General features: G+C 40.7%; 1 non-coding gene across 1 annotated transcript; it reads left to right on the plus strand.

Moving 5' to 3' along the window:
- Nucleotides 1–7,080: 7,080 nt before the first annotated feature.
- Trnaa-cgc lies at nt 7,081–7,153 on the plus strand. Its single transcript has one exon. It is a non-coding gene; the product is annotated as a tRNA-Ala (tRNA).
- The last annotated feature ends 3,056 nt before the right edge of the window (nt 7,154–10,209 follow it).

Genomic DNA, 10,209 nt, shown 5'->3' on the forward strand with positions numbered 1-10,209 from the left:
CTAGGAGAAGCTATTCATGAAATCAATGTGCTATAAGCAGTTAGTCATTAAACCTGTTCTAGTACTTGCATTTTTTTTACCCATTTTTGTGTGTCATTCATGAATGTGATCACATATACTCTACTTGTTTCATAACCTTGCTACAGCTGACTCATGACGAATGACGTTACCTATCCTCATTTGCAGCAATAAGTCAAAAGCAAATATTTTTATGCCCCTGCAATTAATTATCGATCCCAACGCAATGCATTGATAGCACAAAAAAAATAGACCTTGAATAATAGTTACAGTGTGTTACATTTTAAATATGTCTTATGTCACTGGAATGATCAGTTCTGAGTAATACTGAATGATGTTTTCTAATCACAGACCTTGAGTAATAGTTACAGTGTGTTACATTTTCAATATTTCCTATGTCACTTGAATGATGAGTTCTAAGTAATACTGAATGATGTTTTGTAATAATTCATAAATACTATGCCAATAATTTCTGTAAATAATATTTTTCTTATACTCTATAAATGCTATGCCAATAATTAACTCTCATTTTGAATGATAACTTCTGAATAATACTGAATAAGGTTTCATAATAATATAAGAATACTTTGTAACTGGCCAACGAGGGCCAATAATTATTTTAAATATGTCATACATAACTTGAATGATGAAAAATGTTTTGTACTATTCAATACTTGCTATATGTTTAGTAACTGGCCAATGAATGCCACTGTTTCTTATTTTAATTTTGTATTATGTCACCTACATGCTATTATATATGAATACCAGTAGCTTGATGCTACACTCATTAGCTCCTGTTTTGAATGATGACTTCTGATGGTTTGTAACTGGCCAAAGAGTGCCAAAGATTACTATAACTAGATGAATTATGTAAATGGTATGCCATTAATTAACTCTTGCTTTGAATGATCACTTTTAAATAATGTATAAAAATGGTTTGTAACTGGCCAATGAGTGCCAATATTTACTGTCATCAGATGACTTATGAATGATATTCTGTAATACTCCAAACATAGTACAGAAATATTTAGTAACTAGGCAATGAGTGCCACCAATTACTCAAATTTGTTGATAGACTAGTGTAATTCTCAATGATGACTAGCATAAGACTTAATGTCCTTCATCTGCTGACCTAATTACCAGAAATCACTGCAATATACGTTTGTCCTGTCTATCCTTATGATCATGGAGCACTATATTTGGTTTCTGCACTAATTCTACGTTGGTTAAAGAGTGTGGTGTTGACACATCATGGTGTCCACTACCTTGAACAATGGAGATGTTATTATGGTTCCACTGTTCGGTGCACCTAATGTACTACCAAAACGATAACATTGAATATTCATACAACATTTCAGTGTCTTGGGTACACTGATTAATACTTCAGGGAAGAGAACTTCAGATTGACTCACTTGGTGTTGTGCTTCTGTAGAAAGACATGGACTTTCAGTGCAGCTACGTGCAACCTACTGTGCTACAACCATGATGCAATCCTTCCCTTTCCTTTCCTAGTTCTTGTAAAATGGTAAAAAAATACTACAGTGCGTATGCACTTTATGTCATTTGTTAATATGTTTTGTACTCATTGCGTATACATTTTGTCATTGCTAGATATCTTCTGTACTACAGTGCATATGCACTTAATGTAATTTGTTAATATGTTTTGTACTCATTGCATATACATTTTGTGATTTCTTGATATGTTCTGTACTCTGTGCATGTGCACTCTATTTCATTTCATGTTCTGCACTTATATATATATATATATATATATATATATATATATATATATATATATATATATATATATATATATATACTCTGTGACTGTAAACTTAGTTAATTAACAAAAATTTGTTGCTCATGGCAAGTCCAATTGACTCACCATGCTGCCAAATTTTTGCCCCCCCCAGTGGAGGGTTATGTAAGAGGTCCAAGCAGATGTAATACAGATGTAATTTTATGTAAGAGGTCCGAGCAGATGTAATTTCGATGTATTGCTCATGCGCTGCCTGCGATATGCAAGGTATAAGAGAATCGCTGACCAGAGAGCAGTGTTGACTGTACGAACTGTGTAGCAGTAGCAGTAAGTTGTTGCCAGTGTGTGTGTCTGCTCTGGTCTGGTCTGGTGTATCATGTTGGCTGGGCCGGTCGCGGTGCAGCGATGCCGGAGCCTGAGCATTATTGTATAAGGTAAAAAAAGCAGCCTCGCACATATCTAGTAATATTATGTAAACTTCCATGTATATCTTTTAAAAATGTCCTAATAATAACAAGCATCCATTTCAATTTATAGAATTTAATTTTTTTTTAATGCGTGATCATTACGATTGTTGCAAAAGAAAAATCATTTACTTCCTTTCATAAATAACAAATGTATAGGCCAGCATTGCACAGAGCTGTGCCGGAAAATGCTATTGTAAGAGCAGATAGTTGCCGACTTTATCGAGGTGAGAATTTTTGCTTTTTATTCAGAATGATCTTACAGGGACATGACGCAGCACTGCTGTCGTCCAAATTTTACCAGGTTACTGAATTTATTTTTTGTTACGAGGTTTAGGAATTTTTCTGTTTCGAGCTTATATTAATTGAGAAAAGAATTTTGTGGGTACATTAAATGAGAACCAGTTTTGTTGTGAGGTTTCACTAAAATTAGAATCTTTAACCAAATAATATTTAAATATAAATTTTGTGGGGAGGTTACAATATTTTAGTCGATTTACAAATAGTTTTTACGCCGTGTTTGCGCAATATATGACCGGTTCTGTCCGTCACTCTGGGAATATATAGCAGAAAGACCGTACCCGACACTGAATTATCAAAAGCCGTAACCTCGGCTATGTTGTTACTTCCACATTCTTGCCAGAGACGACTGATCGACTGATGCAGTTACTTGCTTTGAAGTTGCTTTTGGTGGTCATTCTCATGCAAAGATTTATAAATGTATAGTGAATTTGCGACTCGTACGGTGCAACTTGGCGCAACATTGCTTGCAGAATTGTCAGATCATTAATGTGCTTTACTGGCGATCAGTCTTACAGTTCGTTGTTCAGACAGGTGGTTAGCTTTCGATGCACATTGTACACTATCTTGTTCTCATTAATCCATTCGAGCAGTAGGCTTGTTGAATGTACCACTCTCTCATTTATTTAACGTTTCCAGCATTTTCTAATGCATCTAGAGCAAGTATCAGAGATATGTGAGAGTAAGATTAACGTACCAAGACCAAAGGAACTTCAGATTGTCAATTGTAAATAGCATCCAGAACCAAGTTAAGTTATTTTTATGCTTGTTATTATTTTAATAAATGTGTGAAAAAATTAATCAAGTTCTGTTTAAAGTTGGTCACCGTCAATCTGCTACTCTAAGCGTGCAAGTGGCATTTCTATCGTGTGACCTAACGGCAGAAGATAAACACGCCACTATAAGATCACGAGACATATTGCTGACACTCGCCTACTTCGTTAGAGCGCAAATCAAACAATCTGATGGTGTGTGTACCGAAGATCTTACAGTACGCACACCACAATCTAATTGACGGCAAGACTTTTACAGTAACTTAGAATAATTGTCTGGCTCTCCTGAAGTGCTCTATTTTTATGAAGTCTTCAATTTCGAAGAAGTAGCATGTGATATAAATAGAATACAGGGAAAACTATAACAGTCTGTTTTAACTGGCCTTGAAGACGCTGTAGTTAAAACAAATACACATAAAGTAAAGTTATCGAAATTACAGTAACATTTGAAATACGTGCAATTTTTAGTTCAAATTTTTTTCACGTCTTTTGCATTAAAACCCTGGAAGAGGAATCTTTTTATTCTTTCTTTGCATTGTAGCTCTTTGCCTGGTTTCCCTTTTAAACAACACTTCTGCCACAAGTTTCTTTTTCCCTGTTAAAACTTCGTCACTTTTTTCCTCCTCCTTGATGGCAATATACTTCGCAGAGCAGAGTTTGCTAATTAGCTCTCCGTAATCACTTAAAGAAGCAAACAGTCCTTAAAACGGCATCCGGTTTTCGAGCGTAACAGCGCCGTTGTCATTCATGATGAAAGGGGGAATTATTGCAGCACTTTTAAATGGCGCACTTCGCCGTCTTTACGCGTGATTAATTGGTCGACAAACACTGGCGACAGATCAGGTCGAGTCGCAGAAAAGCCAGAACGGAGGTCGGGACGGACCGCCGCCGCAGTAAGGGCATTAATCTTTATTACATTGCGTTCCGATGTTTCGTCGAACGAGAGGCTTTCATTTCCTGCGCAGGGGTATTTGCCTGGACGGAAATCAATTGGTTCTCGTGCAGGGGAAACGGCCAGCGCCGGGGACCGCAAATAAAGAAGTATTCCACCAGATACGCCCGCCGCGGTTACGAAGGAGGGGTGGGGGGGGGGGGAGGAGAGGAGGCAGCAGCGGGTAGGGGGTCTGGGGCGTGCGGGGAAAGCGAAGCGCCCTCTTCGCAGAAGAGCGGGTGCCCGAGCACCCAGCTGCCTTCGCCGTGACCCCGAAGGCCGACGAACTGTGAGGAAGGTTCGATAATCACGGAGTGTCTTCTCAGTCTCAGTTACTCCAGCTGAGAGCTTTGGCATTTAATAACCTTTCTGTCAGCAGCCTTTCGCTTCTTCTCGTTCAGTCCAACCACTTCTGAGCGACTCTAAACTTTTCAAATCTCTATGCCTGGTGCATGCAAAAGGCTTTGAATTTTTTTTATCGTGTTTTCCATTTCTTGTCGCAGCTACATAACTTTACATTTTTCTCACGATATCATAGCTCCCAATTTATCATATCTACTTGCTCTTCTCTTTCCTTGATGTTGTCTTTCAAATTGGATCCTTCAATAATTACCCTCTGCCTTCTCCCCATTGCTCAGTACTGGCTTGCCATCTAAGTTCCTTCTACTCATACACCTGCTTATCGTTTCTCCAAAGGATTATTTAAATTTCCTAGAGGCTTCGTCTACACGGTCTAGTCGCATTAATGTGAGCAGCGCCTATTTCCGACGTCCACATGCAATACCCACTAACAGATGGCAGGTGGCAGCACTTGCTGCGGAGAGTATATAGAGCATATCCATGGGATGCAGGAACAGTGCAGTAGCTGTCGTAATGCGGAAACAAAGTGATGTATCTGACATCCAAATAGGCATGGTCAATGGCGTTCGAGCCAAGGGTGGGAGCATTTCCGAAACAGCTAAGTTTGTACATCTACATCTACAGCTACGTGACTACTTTGCTTGGCAGTGGGTTCAATGAACCACCTTCAGGCTGCCTCTCTACCGTTCCACTCTCGAACGGCACGCGGGAAAAACGAGCACTTAATTTTTTTCTGTGCGAGCCCTGATTTCTCTTATTTTATCGTGATGATCATTTCTCCCTATGTAGGTGGGTGCCAACAGCGCAATCGGAGGGGAAAACTGGTGATTGAAATTTCATGAGGACATCCCGTCGCAACGAAAAACGCCTTTGTTTTAATGATTGCCACTCCAATTTACGTATCATGTCTGTGACACTATTTCGCGGTAATACAAAACAAGCAGACCTTTTTTGTACTTTTTCGATGTCGTCGATCAGTCCCACCTGATGCGGATCCCACACCGCACAACAATACTACAGAATAGGGCGGAGAAGCATGGTGTAAGCAGTCTCTTTTGTAGAGCTGTTGCACCTTCTGAGTGTTCTGCCAATGAATCGCAGTCTTTGACTTGCTCTACCCACAATATTGTCTATGTGATCGTTCTAATTTAGGTTATTTATAATTGTAATCCCTAAGTCTTTAGCTGAATTTACAGCCTTCAGATTTGTCTGACTTATCACATAATCGAAATTTAGCTGATTTCTATTAGTGCTCATGTGAATAACTCCACACTTTTCTTTATTCAGGGTCAATTGTCACTTTTTGCACCATACAGATATTTTATCTAAATAATTTTGCAAGTCGTTTTGATCATCTGATGACTTTACAAGACGGTAAATGACAGCATCTACTGCAAACAATCTAAGACGGCTACGCAGATTGTCTCATATGTCGTTAATATAGATCAGGAACAGTAGAGGGCCTATAACACTTTCTTGGGGAACGCCGGGTATTACTTCTGTGTTACTCGATGACTTTCCGTCTATTACTACGAACTGTGACCTTTCTGACAGGAAATCACGAATCCAGACGCACAACTGAGGCGATACTCCGTAGGCACGTAGTTTGGTTATAAAACGCTACTGAGGATCGGTGTCGAAAGACTTCTGGGAATCTAAAAATATGGAATCAATTTGACATCCCCTGTCGATAGCACTTATTACTTCATGAGTATAAAGAGCTAGTTGCGTTTCACAAAAACGATATTTTCTGAATCCTTGCTGGCTATGTGTCAAGAAATCGTTTTCTTCGAGGTACTTCGTACTGGTCGAATACAGTATATGTTCCAAAATCCTACTGCAAATCGACGTTAGTGATATAGGCCTGTAATTCAGCGGATTACTCCTACTTCTCTTTTTGGGTATTGGTGTGACTTCAGCAAGCTGAGTAAGCTGTTGACATGCCGCCATGGTTAATACACCCCGTGCATGGCAAATGGCGCTATCCAAAACAGACCGCAAGACAACTGTGGTGCACCACAGATCATAGAGGGCGGGAGTGAAGGACGGCTGTGGAGATGCGTACAGGCGAACAGACGTGCAACTGTTGAGCAGCTGAAACATGGGGATAGCAACATTGCCTCCTCAACGACCTTTGAGCGAACATTTCTGTGTATGACCCTGTACAGCAGGCAACTGGTTCGTGCACCCTTGCCGACTGCTGTTCATGATCTGCGCCATTGGACATCCGCTGAGTGGCGACAGGTGATCTTTCCAGCTGAATCACGTTTTATGCTCCAGTGTTCTATCGGCTAATGGACAACCTGCAACAATCGTCGGAGGGGTTCGGCTGGAGGGAGGAGCTTCCTGCGTACCTCGTCACTCGGAAAGCCACAATGGATCAACACAGGTATGCATCTATCCTTGGGAGGTCATGCTCAGACCCACATGCAGCTTATTTTCCTCAGCACGATGGCATCTACCAGCAGGACACCGAGCGAGGTGGCGCAGTGGTTAGCACACTGGACTCGCATTCGGGAGGACGACGGTTCAATCCCGTCTCCTGCCATCCTGATTTAGGTTTTCCGTGATTTCCCTAAATCGTTTCAGGCAAATGCAGGGATGGTTCCTTTGAAAGGGCACGGCCGATTTCCTTCCCAATCTTTCCCTAACCCGAGCTTGCGCTCCGTCTCTAATGACCTCGTTGTCGACGGGGCGTTAAACACTAACCACCACCACCAGCAGCAGGACAAGGCAACCCGTCGCACAGCTCGCAGCGTACGAACTCGTTCTGAAGCGCACTTTGACGAGTTCCCCTACTCCCTGGCTACCAAACTTCTCGGATTTAAACACAATCGAGAATCTGTGTGACCACCTCGACTGGGCCGTTCGCGCAGTGGATCCTCAACCTAGGAACCTGAAGCAGCTGGCCACTTCACTGAAATAGGCATGGCTCCACATCCTTGTTCGTACCTTCCAGAATCTCACTGATACTCTTCCTGCACGTCCGCACTGCAGGAGGTGGTTATTTAGGATTTTGAGACGTGGTCACAGTAATGTCACTAAACAGTATACTTTCCCCATTGTCATGCATACATCTCTAGCCTTTCCCACTACGTCACTTTACGCTTTGTGTCAACCGTTTTATACTTTGGCAGTTTGATTTGCTACATTTTCGTGTTACCTCCTCTAATTATTCAAGTTCAGTATCTTAAGTGCTAACCAAGATTTCTCTTCTGCCTCCACTGCTTCATCTTTAAAAGCTACACTTTTGTTTACTTTCGTATTCATTCCCGCTCTTTCAATAAATCGTTGATTAACGCTCCTTTCGAGATACTCAATGTTTCTTTGAGTTTTTCGTCTATCCCATGTCTTTAATTTGCTTCTTTTCTGCATTTCTTTCACTTTTAATTTATAGATCGTAACCAATAAATTTTGGTCGGTCTGTAGTGACCACAGGAAATATTTTTCATTCTAAAATTTGGTTTTGAAAAATCTCCTATCATTATTTAATCTGTCTTAAACAATCCACTGTCTGCAGATCCCTTCCACACAGATCATTCTTAAGTCAAACTTTTACGATGCGGCTTCTTCTTTTATATCTTCCCCCCACGCCTCTTCGCTCCCTCTAATTTATATTCTCCCACTAATTTTTCTTCTCTTCCGTTTCTTACTATTGAATTCCAGTCGGCCATCGCAACTTCATTTTCGTGCCCTTTAACGAACTAAACATTTTTATATGATTTACTCATGTATCCCATAAACATCTTTCAAGGTATTTATTTTTGGTCATCAGTCTACTGACTGGTTTGATGCGGCTCGCCACGAATTCCTTTCCTGTGTTAACCTCTTCATCTCAGAGTAGCACTTGCAGCCTACGTCCTCAATTATTTGCTTGACGTATTCCAATCTCTGTCTTCCTCTACAGTTTTTGCCCTCTACAGCTCCGTCTAGTACCATGGAAGTCATTCCCTCATGTCTTAGCAGATGTCCCATCATCCTGTCCCTTCTCCTTATCAGTGTTTTCCACATATTCCTTTCCTCTCCGATTCTGCGTAGAACCTCCTCATTCCTTACCTTATCAGTCCACCTAATTTTCAACATTCGTCTATAGCACCACATCTCAAATGCTTCGATTCTCTTCTGTTCCGGTTTTCCCACAGTCCATGTTTCACTACCATACAATGCTGTACTCCAGACGTACATCCTCAGAAATTTCTTCCTCAAATTAAGGCCGGTATTTGATATTAGTAGACTTCTCTTGGCCAGAAATGCCTTTTTTGCCATAGCGAGTCTGCTTTTGATGTCCTCCTTGCTCCGTCCGTCATTGGTTATTTTACTGCCTAGGTAGCAGAATTCCTTAACTTCATTGACTTCGTGACCATCAATCCTGATGTTAAGTTTCTTGCTGTTCTCATTTCTACTACTTCTCATTACCTTCGTCTCTCTCCGGTTTACTCTCAAACCATACTGTGTACTCATTAGACTGTTCATTCCGTTCAGCATATCATTTAATTCTTCTTCACTTTCACTCAGGATAGCAATGTCATCAGCGAATCGTATCATTGATATCCTTTCACCTTGTATTTTAATTCCACTCCTAAACCTTTCTTTTATTTCCATCATTGCTTCCTCGATGTACAGATTGAAGAGTAGGGGCGAAAGGCTACAGCCTTGTCTTACACCCTTCTTAATATGAGCACTTCGTTCTTGATCGTCCACTCTTATTATCCCCTCTTGGTTCTTGTACATATTGTATATGACCCGACTCTCCCTATAGCTTACCCCTACTTTTTTCAGAATCTCGAACAGCTTGCACCATTTATATTGTCGAACGCTTTTTCCAGGTCGACAAATCCTATGAAAGTGTCTTGATTTTTCTTTAGCCTTGCTTCCATTATCAGCCGTAGCGTCAGAATTGCCTCTCTCGTCCCTTTACTTTTCCTAAAGCCAAACTGATCGTCACCTAGCGCATTCTCAATTTTCTTTTCCATTCTTCTGTATATTATTCTTGTAAGCAGCTTCGATGCATGAGCTGTTAAGCTGATTGTGCGATAATTCTCGCACTTGTCAGCTCTTGCCGTCTTCAGAATTGTGTGGATGATGCTTTTTCGAAAGTCAGATGGTATGTCACCAGACTCACATATTCTACACAGCAAAGTGAATAGTCGTTTAGTTGCCACTTCCCCCAATGATTTTAGAAATTCTGATGGAATGTTATCTATCCCTTCTGCCTTATTTGACCGTAAGTCCTCCAAAGCTCTTTTAAATTCCGATTCAAATACTGGATCCCCTATCTCTTCTAAATCGACTCCTGTTTCTTCTTCTATCACATCAGACAAATCATACCCTGATAGAGGCTTTCAATGTATTCTTTCCACCTATCTGCTCTCTCCTCTGCATTTAACAGTGGAATTCCCGTTGCACTCTTAATGTTACCACCGTTGCTTTTAATGTCACCAAAGGTTGTTTTGACATTCCTGTATGCTGAGTCTGTCCTTCCGACAATCATATCTTTTTCGATGTCATCACATTTTTCCTGCAGCCATTTCGACTTAGCTTCCCTGCACTTCCTATTTATTTCATTCCTCAGCAACTTGTATTTCTGTATTCCTGATTTTCCCG

The sequence above is a fragment of the Schistocerca piceifrons genome, chromosome 1 (genome assembly GCF_021461385.2).
Source record: "Schistocerca piceifrons isolate TAMUIC-IGC-003096 chromosome 1, iqSchPice1.1, whole genome shotgun sequence".
In the NCBI taxonomy this organism is placed as follows: domain Eukaryota; kingdom Metazoa; phylum Arthropoda; class Insecta; order Orthoptera; family Acrididae; genus Schistocerca; species Schistocerca piceifrons.